At 45.7% G+C, this 13953-nt stretch overlaps 1 long non-coding RNA gene across 1 annotated transcript in view; it reads right to left on the bottom strand.

Annotated features, from left to right (window-relative positions):
• LOC140456949 (uncharacterized) overlaps positions 1-5231 on the bottom strand; it is a 51634-nt gene extending 46403 nt beyond the window's left edge. The window contains exons 1-2 of the long non-coding RNA XR_011953277.1: positions 5107-5231; positions 4011-4126 (exon numbers count right to left, since the gene is read on the bottom strand). This is a non-coding gene — a long non-coding RNA (uncharacterized lncRNA). The remainder of the gene's footprint in view (positions 1-4010; positions 4127-5106) is intronic.
• Between the last annotated feature and the right edge of the window lie 8722 nt (positions 5232-13953).

Here is a 13953-nt window from a genome sequence, read left to right as displayed (position 1 = left end):
TAAGCATTTGGTTAGAAGGAATTTGTTAAGTGTGTTCCGAAAACTCCCAGTCATTATGTAAGTGGCCCAACTGGAGAATGGGGCTCAACCTGACCTCCCCTTGGGAAAGAAGGTAGGGAACAGGACTGAGGTGTTAGTGGGGGAGCACTTTGGAAAGTTACCAGAATTGTATTCATTTGAAAATAGCGATGGAAAAGGACAGGCCTGGTCCACAAGTTAAAGTTATTCAATGGAGCAAGATAGTATTAGACAGGAATTTTTAAAGTAGATCTGGGGAGGCTATTTGCAGATAAAGTGAAGTCTGGCAAGTAGGAATATTTTAAAACCGAGATAAAAGGAGCGTTCAGCGCCAGCGTGTTCCTGTTAGTGTGCAGCACAATGCTGACTGAATTAGGAAACACTGGCTGAGTTTCGAGGCTGTGGTCAAGAAAAAGGGGGTCACATGTCAGATATAACTGGCTGGCTCAAGGGAATCCCTTCAGGAGCATCAGGGCTGTAGAAATACACTTAGGATGGAAATCAGGAATGTAAAAAGGGGACACGAGATAGCTTTGGCAGAGAAAGTTAAGGAGAATCCAAAGAGACTCTACAAGTGTATTAAGAGCAAAAGAAGAGCTCGGGACAAACCCGGTCTCCTTAATGAACAATGAAGGCAACAATGTGTGAAACTACAAGATCCAAAACAAATATTTCACTTTGGAACTTACTGTGGATAAAGACTGGGGGGGCTCAGGGAACTAAACAGTGTTTGGCCTGACCACTATTGGAATACTGTGTGCAATTCTGGTCTAAATGTCATCGGAAGGGTTCAGAAGAAATGACCAAAGACATTGCCAGGGTTGGAGGGTTTGTGCTTCAGGGAAAAGCCTGAATAGGTTGGGGCTGTTTTTACTTGAACATGGGAGGCTGAGGAGTTAAACGATAAAACGTATTTAAAATAATGATGGTCATCGACAGGGTCAATAGACAAGGTCATTTCCCCAGGCGAGGGAAACTTTTCAAAGGGATCTAAAGGACAACTGGCTCCCGCAGAGTGGATGGAATAAGCTGCCAGAGCAAATAGTGGAGGCTGATAGAAATACATTTAAAAGGCATGAGGATGGGTGTCTGAATCGCAAGGGTTCAGAGGGATATTGGCAAAACTGTGGCAAATGTGACTAGAAACATCATACAGGAGTTGGTCCGAAGGGCCTGATTCTGTGCTGTACATCTCTATGACTCAATGTCTTGAAATGAGTCCACATTATAGAAAAGGAGGTACTGGAGGTTTTAAAACACAAAGGTAGATAAATCCCCAGGACCTGATCAAATGGATCTCAGGACATTGTGGGAAGCTGGTGAAGAAATTGTAGGGCCCCTAGCAGAGATATTTGTACCATAGAGTGCTATGTGTGATAGGCTGTTAGACTGGAGGGTGGCATTGTGGACAGTGAAGAAGGTTTTCTGAGATTACAAAGGGATCCTGATGAAATGTGTGAACGGCTGAAAAACTGTAGATGGAGTTCAATCTGAATAAATGCGACATAATGCATTTGGTAAACAAACACGGGCAGGGCTTATACAATTAATGGTAGGACCTTCAGGAGTGTTGTAGAACAGAGGGACCTCAGGGTTCAGCTATATAATTCTTTGAAGGTTGCAACATGGAGAGACAGGATTGTTTAAAAAAATGTGCTTGCCTCACTTGCTTTCATTGCTCAGTCCTTTGGATATAGGAGTTGGGAAGTCATATTGAGATTATACAGGCCATTGGTGAGTCCTCTTCTGGAATACTGTGTCCAGTTCTGGTCGCCCAGTTATACGAAGGATGTTATTCAGCTGGAAAGGGTTGGGAGGAGATTTACTGGGATGTGGCTGGGTACGAAAGGCGTCAGTATAAAGAAAGTCTGAATAGGTTGGTATTTTTCACTGAAACCTGAATGTTGACAGATGACCTCATAGAAGTTTATAAAATCATGAGGGGGATAGATAGAGTTAATGGGAGTTGTCTTTTCCCATGGACAGGGGAGTTTCAGGACAAGGCACTACATTTTTATGTTTAGTGGAGAGACATCTTTAAAAAAAAAACATGAGGCACATTGTAACACAGAGGGTGGGTTGTGTGTGAAATGAACCTCCCAAGGAAGGGGTGAACATGGGGACAATTACAATGTTCAAAAGACATTTGGATTAGTACAGGAATAGGAAACGTTTGAAGGGATATGATCCAGGAACAGGCAGGTGGGACGAGATCAGTTTTCGAGTATGGTTAGCGTTAACTGAACAGTGCAGTATGACTCTCTGACTATGATTATAATGTTGTGTCATTAATTAAGAAAAACTGCAAGAGAAAGCCAGGGAACGACTGACTGATGAGCGAGACATCAGCGTGGGTCAGTTGTTGGAGGTCATTCTGAGAGGTAGGCCTTACATGCATTTGGAAAGATAAGGCCTGATTACGGACAGCCAGCATGGCTTTGTGCATGGGAAAACATGTCCCACAAACTTGACTGGAGTTTGCTCAAGATGTGACCAAAAAGATAGACGAAGGCAGAGCAACAGACGTTGTTTCTGGTTTCCGCAAACTCTTGTTCAGGGTGTAGCATGATACATTGGTTAGTAAGGGTAGATCACAAGGGATCAGGGAGAGCTAGCCAACTGGATACATAATGGGATGACAGTGGGAGACAGAGGGTGGTGGGAGAGGGTTGTTGTTCAGACTGGAGGCCTCTGACCAGTAGTGTGCTGTAAGGATTGGTGCTGGGACCACTGTTGTGCGCCACTTACATAAACAATCTGAGTGAAAATATAGGAGTCCCTGTTAGTATGTTTATGGATACCAAGATTAGTGGAAGAGTAGGCAGGGAATATAGTTATCGAAGGGGATGTTAATCAACTGGGCCAGTGGGCCAAGGAATGAAAGATGGAGTTTAATTCAAATTGTGGATTTAGTTCAGACAAGGCAGGGAGGACGAACACGGGTAATGGTTGGGCCCTGGACAGTGTTGTAGAAAAGAGAGAGACCAAGGGGTGCAGTTACATTGTTCCTTGGACTGGCATCACAGGGTAACAGGGTGTTGAAAGCGGTAATTGGCACACTTGTCTTCATTGGTCAGAGCATTGAGTATATGAGTTGGAGATATTGGTAACACTGTCGTCAATATTTCTCCTGGGCAGAGGAGGCCACGGGGTGACCTTATAAAGGTTTATGAAACCATGTAGGGTCTAAGTAAGGTGAATTGCCAAGGGTAGGTGAGTCCAAAGCTAGAGGCATAAACGTGAGGTAAGAGAGCAAGGATTTAAAGAGGGAGCTGAGGGGCAACATTATCCACAGAGGATGGTACAGAGACGGAATGCACTGCCAGAGGAAATGGTAAAAACAAGTACAATTACAACATGGAAAAGACATTCAGGCAGGTACATGGAGAGGAGAAGATTTGAAGGGATATGAGCCAAACACAGGCAAACACAAATAATTCCATTTAGGGAACCTCGGCCGAATGGTCATGCCGCACAGAAACAGACCCCATGTCTCCAGTTATTGGAGGAGGAGACTATCGAGACAAGGCATGTTGTAGAGACTGAAGCAAGTTACAGCGATACGGATGGTCATCTGGACTGGAGGTTTCAAATATGTGAAATAATTGGTGAGAGGGGAGGAGATGACAGAGATAGGAACTGTTATAGGAGTTAGAATGATTGAAGGCACTGGTCCTCAATACAAGCCATAGATACAGTGTTGGAGAGGGAATAGGGAACAGAAAGGTCCCAGGCAGCATTACCACCCTCTCGTAGGAGGCCTGCTTTCCCCTCAGTTGTTCTGATGCTCCCTAAGAAAGCACAGGCCTGGACTGATAACTGGGAACTCCCGATGCTGTCTCATTACAATAAAACGTGCAGCAGGCGTGGTGATTGAGCCTCGGGTGTCTGTACTGTGCTCCCCCTCCAGCATTTTCTCTATGTCATGTCTTGTTGGGTGATGTTTGGATCCCCTTTATTACTTTCTGCTCTGTGCACTGGAATGATCTTACCTGGCAGCAGGATTTATTGAAGACTCCCGAAATCCCTAACGTTGTCTTTCTGGCTGACAAACCATCGTCCCAACCAGCAGTTGGCAAGTCTATTGAGTCAGGAATTCCATGAGAACCTGTAGAGGACACAGAAATAGGCAGAATGGGAAATTAGACTAATGCTTTGAAGGTTACACATATAGAATGGCACTGAGCCCACAGAGATCTGGAAAATCCCAGTCTCCATTCCTGACCTGTGCTGCCTCATCTCTCTGGAGTGGAGAACTCTGTTGGCTCATGATCTGGAGTAGCTTCAAAAGTGAGAGACGCTAACAGAGGCAGCAATTAGACCCACACAGTGAGGGATACCACATGGAGAGTCACATCACCAGAGTGCCGGATCAAACAATTGTGCAGGAAGAAAGGGTTTTGATTCATGTTGCACTGGGATATACAAACTGTGAGCAGGCGAAGTGATGGCCTAGTGGCATTATTGGGTGACAATTTGTGCAGAAACTCAGCAAATGTTCTCTGGACACAAATTCAAATCCCATCATTGCAAATGATTGAATGTGAAGTAAATCCTTCAAAAACGATGTAATTAAAAACCTGTAAGTGAGTATTAAACAATTGCTGATGTTAAGAAAAATCCATCGGGTGCATTCCTGTCTTTAGTGAAGTAATCTAAGATGGGTCTGGGATATCACAGGTATTACAGAAATACAGTTGAGGGAGGGACAGGACAGGCAGCTCAATGTTCCAGGGGTCAGATGCTGCAGGAAGGACAGAAGGGGAGCTGAGAGAGGGGGAGAGCTGCTGGTTCTGATTGGGTGAAACATCCCAGCAGGACTGAGAGAGGATATTCCTGCAGGATCGCCCAGTGAAGCTGTGTTCGTGGAATGAATCAAGAACAATGGGTCTTCCCTTTCCTCTGATTGTTCTACAGACCCCGATAGCCCCGCCCTCCTGCACCTTGACCTTCTCAAAATGGCGGCCCTGAGGCCCGCGCTCCCTCTTCCCTCAAACAAATGGCGGCCGTGACCCTGGGCCACTTCCCTGATCAGAGACGGCGCCTCCTTACACGGGCCTGGAGGGTCTTTTCCAAGTTATTTTTAACCTGAATCCAGGACTTGTGAAATCTCTCCGCTCCTTTCTCCCAGCGAGGCTCCCACACACCCTCTCTGCGCCGCTCTCTGAAGCTGATCGCAGCCGCTGCCGGAGAAATCAGCTCCATGTCTGTCTTTCTCCGTGACCTGATCAATGTGACACTGCGCATGCTCTGTATGGAAACAAAACTGCGCGTGCGCCTGAAGTTACGGTGAGTTGAAAGAGAATATTCATATCTGCACAGGATCATGGGTGAAATGTTAATCATTAACAATTGCTCTGCGGAGTTACAGTCATTGAGATGATTAGTATGCAAATAGATTGTTTGGTCCAATTTCACCATACCAACCAGGTATGTGAATTACCAATCGTTCTGGGAGTTTGAAAATAAGTTTCTTACTCGAGTTGTGTAAACCGACCTGTGAATTATTCACGCCGACCTATGAATTATTCTCAGCTCGTCCCCCTACACTATTGCAAAATCACCCATGTGTTTATCTTAGGATTGTTTAAATCTCCCTAATGTACGTTATCAGATTTACATCTCAACTATTTCTTAAAAATCTCACATTAAGCCTCTCCCATGATTCAATGCTCCAAATTGTAGTGAGAATGATCAATCCTGAAGCGTTCACTCCCCGAGAATGCTTTGGCCCCGCTCCTCACTCACTCTGCTTAGATGACCGGGCGCTGCACGGTCCTCCTGTTCCGCCCCTTCCTCCTAATTGTGGAGTTTGATACAGGCGCGACTCAGCAGGCTAAGGGACAAGGGAAGTTAGAGTCGATGCCTTGTGATGTGGTGAAAATATCCCGATTCTTGGATCGAGAGGCCTGAGTTCATTTCACAGCTTGTGCAGGTGTGTGTAATAACGACTTTATTAAGAAAAAACAAGGGAAGGCAGGAACAGAGTAAAAACAATAGAACATGTAAACAATGTGGTGGGGCTCTCAATGCTCTGGTGATTTTAGTCTTTACCATGTGTTTCAGGGCCCCAGTGCATCCCAGTACAGACTGTGCCACTCCTCTTTGTGCACAGCCAGATACCACGATTGTGGGGCAAAGTGATGTGGTGAGGTACAGATTCTGGATTAGTGGTGCTGGAAGAGCACAGCAGTTCAGGAACCATCCGAGGAGCAGTAAAATCGACGTTTCGGGCACAAACCCTTCATCATGAATAAAGGCAGAGAGCCTGAAGCGTGGAGAGATAAGCTAGAGGAGGGTGGGTTTGGGGAGAACATAGCATAGAGTACAATAGGTGAGTGGGGGAGGGGGTGAAGGTGATAGGTCGGGAGCAGTCGGAGGATGGAGTGGATAGGTGGAAAAGAAGATAGGCAGGTAGGACAAGTCAGAACAAGTCACTGGACAGTGCTGAGCTGGAAGTTTGGAACTGGAATGAGGTGGGGGAAGGGGATATGAGGAAACTGTTGAAGTCCACATTGATGCCCTGTTCTGAGGTGGAAGATGAGGCGTTCTTCCTCCATGCGTCTGCTGGTGAGGGAGCGGCGGTGAAGGAGGCCAGGACCTCCATGTCCTTGGCAGAGTGGGAGAGAGAGTTGAAATGTTGGGCCACGGCAGTGGGGTTGATTGGTGTAGGTGTCCCAGAGATGTTCCCTAAAGTGCTCTGCTCGGAGGTGTCCAGTGTCCCCACTGTAGAGGAGACCGCATCGGGAGCAACGGACACAATAAATGATATTACTGGATGTGCAGGTAAAACTTTGATGGAATTGGAAGGCTCCTTTAGGGCTTTGGATAGAGGTGAGAGAGGAGGTGTGGGCGCAGGTTTTGCAATTCCTGCAGTGGCAGGGGAAGGCGCCAGGTTGGGAGGGTGGGTTGTGGGAGGCGTGGACCTGACCAGGTAGTCATGGAGGGAATGGTCTTTGCGGAAGTCAGAAAGGGGTGGGGAGGGAAATATATCCCTGGTGGTGGAGTCTGTTTGGAGGTGGCGGAAATGTCAGTGGATGATTTGGGTTATGCGAAGGTTAGTGGGGTGGAAGGTGAACACCAGGGGCGTTCTGTCCTTGTTAAGTTTGGAGGAGTGGGGTCTGAGCGCGGAGGTGCGGGTTGTGCATGAGATGCATTGGAGGGCATCTTTAACCACGTGGGAAGGGAAATTGCGGTCTCCAAAGAAGGAGGCCACCTGGTGTGTTCTATGGTGGAACTGATCCTCCTGGGAGCAGATACGGTGGAGGCGGAGGAATTGGGAATACGGGATGGCATTTTTGCAAGAGGTAGGGTGGGAAGAGGTGTAATCCAGGTAGCTGTGGGAGTCGGTGGGTTTGTAAAAAATATCAGTGTCAAGTCGATCATCATTAATGGAGATGGAGAGGTCCACGAAGGGGAGGGTGGTGTCAGAGATGATCCAGGTAAATTTAAGGTCAGGGTGGAATGTGTTGGTGAAGTTGATGAATTGCTCAACCTCCTCGCGGGAGCACAAGGTGGCACCAATGCAGTCATCAATGTAGTGGAGGAAGAGGTGGGGAGTGGTGCCGGTGTAATTACAGAAGATCAACTGTTCTACGTAGCCAACAAAGAGACAGTCATAGCTGGGGCCCATACGTGTGCCCATGGCTACCCCTTTGGTCTGGAGGAAGTGGGAGGATTCAAAGGAGAAATTGTTACGGGTGAGGACCAGTTCGGCCAAATGAATGAGTGTCGGTGGAAGGGTACTTTTGGTGACGTTGGGAGAGGAAAAAGTGTAGGTCTTGGAGGCCCTGGTCATGGCAGATGGAGGTGTAGAGGGATTGAATATCCATGGTGAAGATGAGGCGTTGGGGGCCCGGGTAACGGATGTCTTGGAGGAGGTGGAGGGCGTGGGTGGTGTCTTGAACGTATGTGGGGAGTTCCTGGACTGGGGGGATAGGACAGTGTCGTGGTAGGTAGAGATGAGTTCAGTGGGGCAGGAGCATGTTGAGACAATGTGTCGGCCAGGGTGATCAGGCTTATGGATCTTGGGAAGGAGGTAGAACCGGGCAGTGCGGGGTTCCTGAACTGTGAGGTTGGAAGCTGTTGGTGGGAGATCTCCTGAGGTGATGAGGTTCTGTATGGTCTGGGAGATGATGGTTTGGTGATGGGGGGTGGGGTCATGGTCGAGGGGGCAGGAGGAAGAGGTGTCGTTTGGCTTCAGCGGTGTAAAGGTTAGTGTGCCAGACTACCACTGCGCCCCCTTTATCTGCTGGTTTGATGGTGAGGTTGGGATTAGAGCAGAGGGATTGGAGGGCTGCGTGTTGTGAGGGTGAGAGGTTGGAGTGGGGGAGGGGGGTAGACAGGTTGAGGCGGTTAATGTCCCGCCGGCAGTTGGAAATGAAGAGGTCGAGGGCAAGTAATAGGCCAGCGCGGGGTGTCCAGGTGGATGCAGTGTGTTGGACGTGGGCGAAGGGGTCCTCAGAAGGTGGGCAGGAGTCCTGATTGTGAAAGTAAGCTCGGAGACGGAGGCAACAGAAGAATTGTTGGACGTCACGGCGTGTATTAAATTCATTGATGCGTGGACGGAGGGGGATGAAGGTGAGGCCTTTGCTGAGAACTGATCGTTCGTCCTCAGTGAGGGGAAGGTCTGGAGGGATGGTGAAAACTCGGCAGGGCTGGGATCTGGTGTGGGTGTGGAGCTGGGAGTGGGGGCGGAGCCTATAACTGGAGTGGGGGGAATGGAGGTGGAGTCATTAGCAGGGTTCCACCCCCATTTCCCCCACGCTGACGTCATCATCCTAGGAAAAATACTTCCATTGTCTACCTTTCTAATCCTCTAATCATCTTGTATGTCTCTATCAAATCCCCTCTCGCCTTATTCTTGCCAATGAGAAGAGTTTCAAGTCTCTCTCAGCCTTTCCTCACAAGACCTTCTCTCCAGACCAGGCAATGTTCTGGTAAACCTCCTCTGCACCTTTTCCAATGTTTCCGGAAATATGGGCACCAGAATTGAACACAATATTCCAAGTGTGGCTGCACCAGCGTTTTGTATAGTTGCAGTATGGTATTTCAACTTCGGAACTCAATCCCTCCACGAATGAAACCTAACACACCGTTTGCCTTCTTAACAGCACTATCAACCTGGGTGGCAACTTTCAGAGATCTATGTACATGGACTCAAGGATTCCTCTGCACACCACACTACCAAGATTTTTTCCATTGACCCAGTATTCAGCCTTCTTGTTATTCTTCTCAAAGTGCATCACCTCACATTTAGTTGCATTGAACTCTATTTGCCACCTCTCAGCCCAATTCTGCAGTTTATCCAAGTCCCCTTGCAACCTGTAACATTCTTCCACACTGTCCACTACTACACTGACTTTAGTGTCATCTGCAAATTTCCGAATCCATTCACCTATACCTGCAGTGGTCCCAAAACAGATCCTGGTGGCACATGACTAGTAACTGGACTCATCATGTTCGCCTCATACGCGAAAGGTCCCCAGTTTGAAACTGGGGAGAAACTGCTTTGTTCTTCAACTGCAGCCTTTTACATGGACAAGAACAAAGCTTTCTTGCTTGCTTTCCCATCTGCAAATCCGCCTTCGAATTTGCTTGAACAAATCTGCTCTCGTCGTGAGGCTTGCTTCTATGCCTCTGCATTTTCTCCAACAGCCTACCATGTGGAACCTTGTCAAAGGCTTTACTTTTGTCCATGTATACCACGTCAAATGTCCTACTCTCATCTACAAGCTTGGTGACCTTCTCAAAAAACTCAATGAGGTTTGTGAGACATGACGTGCCCTTGACAAAACCAAGTTGACTATCTGAAATCAAATTGTTGTTTGCCAGATGATTATAAATCTTATCTCTTATAATCCTTTCCTAAACCTTTCCTACAACAGAAGTAAGGCTCACTGGTCTATAATTACCTGGGTCATCTCTACTGCCCTTCTTGAACAAGGACACAACAGTTGCAATCTTCCAGTACTCTGGTACCAAATCTGCAGACAATGACAACTCAAATATCCAAGCCACAGGCGATGCTACCTTCTCCCTAGCTTCCCAGAGAATCCTCGGATAAATCCCATCCAGCCCAGGGGACTTGTCTATTTTCACTCCTTCCAGCATTGATAATACCTGTTCGTAACGAACCTTGATAATTTCTAGTCTAATATCTCATACCTCATTCTCCTCCTCTCCAATATTCTCCTGTTCCTGAGTGAAAACCGATGAGAAATGTTCATTTAGCATCTCTCCGATCTCCACAGGGTCAACACTCATCTTCCCATTCTGTCTGTGATTGGCCCTATTCCGACGATAATCATCTTTTTGTTCCTCACATACCTATAAAAAGCTTTAGGGTTCTCCTTTATTCTATGTGTTAAAGACTGGTCATGTCCTCTCTTTGCTCTTTTTAACTCTCTCTTTAAATCCTTCTTAGCTGATCTGTAATTCTCCATCTCCTCATCTGAACCATCTTGCCTCATCAACACCTAAGCCTCCTTCTTCTTCGTAACAAGAGATGCAGTTTCTGCAGTAAATCAAGGTTCCCTTACCTTATCACTTCCTCCCTGCCTGACAGGGACATACCCATCAAGGACACGCAATATCTGTTCCTTAAACCAGCTCCACATTTCCATTGTCTGAATCCCCTGCATTTTGCTACCCCATTCTGTGCATCTAATTCTTGCCTAATAGCACTATAATTGCCCTTGCCCCATCAATAACTCTTGAACCGTGGCATGTACTTGTTCCTTTCCATCGCTAAGCTAAACTTAACTGAATTATGATCACTCTTTCCAAAGTGCTCACCTACAACTAAATCAAATACCTCGTCCGGTTCATGACCAAGCAACAGATCCAATGTGACCTCCCCTCTTGTCGGCCCTTCAACATACTGTGTCAGGAAACCATCCTGTACACGTTGGAAAAAAACCGATTCATCCAACGTATTAGAGTTATAGCATTTCCAGTCAATTTTGGGGAAGTTAAAGTCCCCCATAATGACCACCCTGTTACTTTCACTCCTATCCAGAATAATTTTGCTAATCCTCTCTTCCACCTCCCTGGATTTCTGCAGAGGCCTATTTAAAAAAAAAACTCCAAGCAGTGTGACCTCTTCTCTTCTGTTTCTAACCTCAGCCCACACTACCTCAGGAGACTAGTCCTCATCAAAAGTTCTCTCAGCCACCGTTATACACTCCTCGACTAACGTGACATGCAGAGCTTCAAACTCCATGAGACAGCCATACTCTCTGACAGACAGACTCAGTCTGGAACCTTCTCTGTCCTTAAGACCTTATGCACTGCCTGTGCTCCTCCATTTCCCCTTTGCACGTTCCCTTTCCAACCCATCCCACCTGCATCACTCCACGAATGGCGCTCTCAAGTGCAGAAGTCTGTGGAATACCCTCGCTAACCTTCTCTATCCTCCTTTAAGATGTATTTCAACATCATTCTCTTTAATCAACGTTTTGATCATCCATGAAGCACCTTAGGAGATTTGCCATTGTAAAAGATTCCATACAATGCAAGTAGTTGTTATTGCTGTACATTAGGTGAAACAGGAATGATGCATTCTAAAATTCTAACAAGAAAGTCACTGACAGGTGTGGCGTGCAGGCTACTAAATAATTACATCAAATTGGGATGGGCAATAAACAAAGAAATAACTATTGCCTGTAAAAATGTATGGCTATTATCATGGGTGATTTTAATCTACATGTAGTTTGGTCGAACCAGCTCAGTCAGGGTAGCCTTGAGTTTATTAAGTGTATCCATGATAGTTTTCTTGAACAGTATGAAATGGAACTGACAAGGGAGCAATCTATCCAGCATCTGGCCCTGTGCAATGAGACAGGGATAATGAATGACCTCAGAGTTAGGGATCTTCGTGAAAGAAGTGATCACTGTATGGTTGAATTTAGAATACATATGGAGAGTGTGAAGATAAAATCTAATACCTGGGTCCTGTGCTTCAACACAGGGAACTACAATGGAATAAAGGAGAACCTGGATAAAGTAGACTGGAAACAAAGATTTTATGGTGGGACAGTTGATGAGCAGTGGAAGATTTTCAAAGGCACTTTACAAAGTGCTCAACAATGACATATTTCAGTGAAAAGGAAGGACTGGAAGAAAAGGCATACTCTGTGATGGGTATCTAAGGAAAATGATCAAATTGAAAGAGAAGGCATGCAAAGTGGCCAAAAACAGCCTGATACTAGAACTGGGAAAACTTTAAAAGTCAACAGAAAGCCACAGAAGGGCTATAAAGAAATGTAAGATAGAACATGAGAAAAATAAACTAGCACAGACTATAAAGACAGATAGCAAACTTTTATATTGAATGAGAAAAGAGTGGCTAAAGTAAATGTTGGTCCTTTGGAAAATGAGAAGGAACATTTAATTATGGGATATCACAGTGGAGGAAACTAATATCTTGCCAATAATTAGCAAAGAGACAAAGATAGGTGAGGATTTGGTAACCATCATTATTACGGAACAGCTAGTGTTGGACTGTTGGAGTTAATTGAGCTAATGACATAAAAGTCTTCTGACCCTGATGGAATACATCCCAGGGTACTAAAGGAGATGCCAGGAGAAATGGCAAATACACTGGCAGTAATTTTCCAAAATTCACTGGACTCTGTGGCAGTCCCAGCAGATTGGAAAGCAGCAAAAGTGATGCCACGTTTTTAAAAAGGAGGTGGGCAAAAGGTGGGGAATTATACACAAGTTAGCTTATTCTCTGTAGTGGGAATGATGCTTGGGTCTATTATCAAGGAAGAAATAGCAGGGAATCTTAATAGAAATTGTCCCATTGGACAGACAGCATGGGTTCATGGAGGGCAGGTCTTGCTTCACAAATCTTTCGGAATTCTATGAAGCCATTTCGAGCAAGGTGGACAACGGGGACCCTGTGGATGCAGTGTACCTGGATTTCCAAAAGGCCTTCAACAAGGTGCTGTGCAAGAGGCTGTTGCATAATATAAAGGTGCATGGCGTTAGGAGTAGAGTATTAGCATGGATAGAAGATTGGCTGACTAACAGGAAGCAAAGTGTGGGGATAAATCAGTACTATTCTGGCTGGCAATCAGTGGCTAATAGTGTGCCTCAGGGATCAGTGTTGGGACTGCGATTATTTAGAATTGATACAGATGATTTGGAGTTGGGGACCACATGTAGGGTGTCAAAGTTTGTATATGAGACTAAGATGAGTAGCAGAACAAAGTGAGCGGAGGACTGGGAAACTTTGCAGAGGAACAGAGATACATTGAGTGAGTGGGCAATGGGCTGGCATTTGGAATATAATGTTCATAAATGTAAAGTCCTACTGTTTGGTTGGAGTAACATTAAAAAAGGGATTATTACTTGAATTTTAAAAAGTTGCATCATTTGCTATGTAGGGGCACCTGAGTATCCTTGTGCATGAAGGTTGGTCACCAGGTACAACAAACAATTCAGAAAGCAAATGGAATTTGCTGAAGGGACCGTGTTTAAAAGCAGAGGTTGTGTTCCAGCTGTATTGGGTGCTGGTGAGGCCACACCTGGAGTACTGCATGCAGTTTCTGTCTCCTTACTTGCTCAAGGATGTACCGGCACTAGAGGGGGTGCAGAGGAGTTTAACTAGGTTGATTCCGGAGTTGTGGGGGTTGGCTTAACAGAGACTGAGTAGATTGGGATTATATTCATTGGAATTCAGAAGAATGGGAAACATATAAAATAATGAATGGAATGGATAAAATAGAAGTAGAGGGAATGTTTCCACTGGCAGGTGAAGCTAGGACAAGAGGGCATCACTATAAGACTAGAGGCAGCAAATTTAGGACTGAATTGAGAAGAACTTCTTGACCTCTGTGGAATTCATTGCCCAGGGAAGTAGTTGATGCTAGTTCAGTAAACGTTTTTAAAGCTAAGGTAGCTTTTTAAAAAAGAATTAATTAATTA

The sequence above is a fragment of the Chiloscyllium punctatum genome, chromosome 31 (assembly GCF_047496795.1).
Source record: "Chiloscyllium punctatum isolate Juve2018m chromosome 31, sChiPun1.3, whole genome shotgun sequence".
Lineage (NCBI taxonomy): Eukaryota > Metazoa > Chordata > Chondrichthyes > Orectolobiformes > Hemiscylliidae > Chiloscyllium > Chiloscyllium punctatum.
Note: the sequence above shows the minus strand (reverse complement) of the source record. Positions and strands in the feature narration are given on the sequence as shown.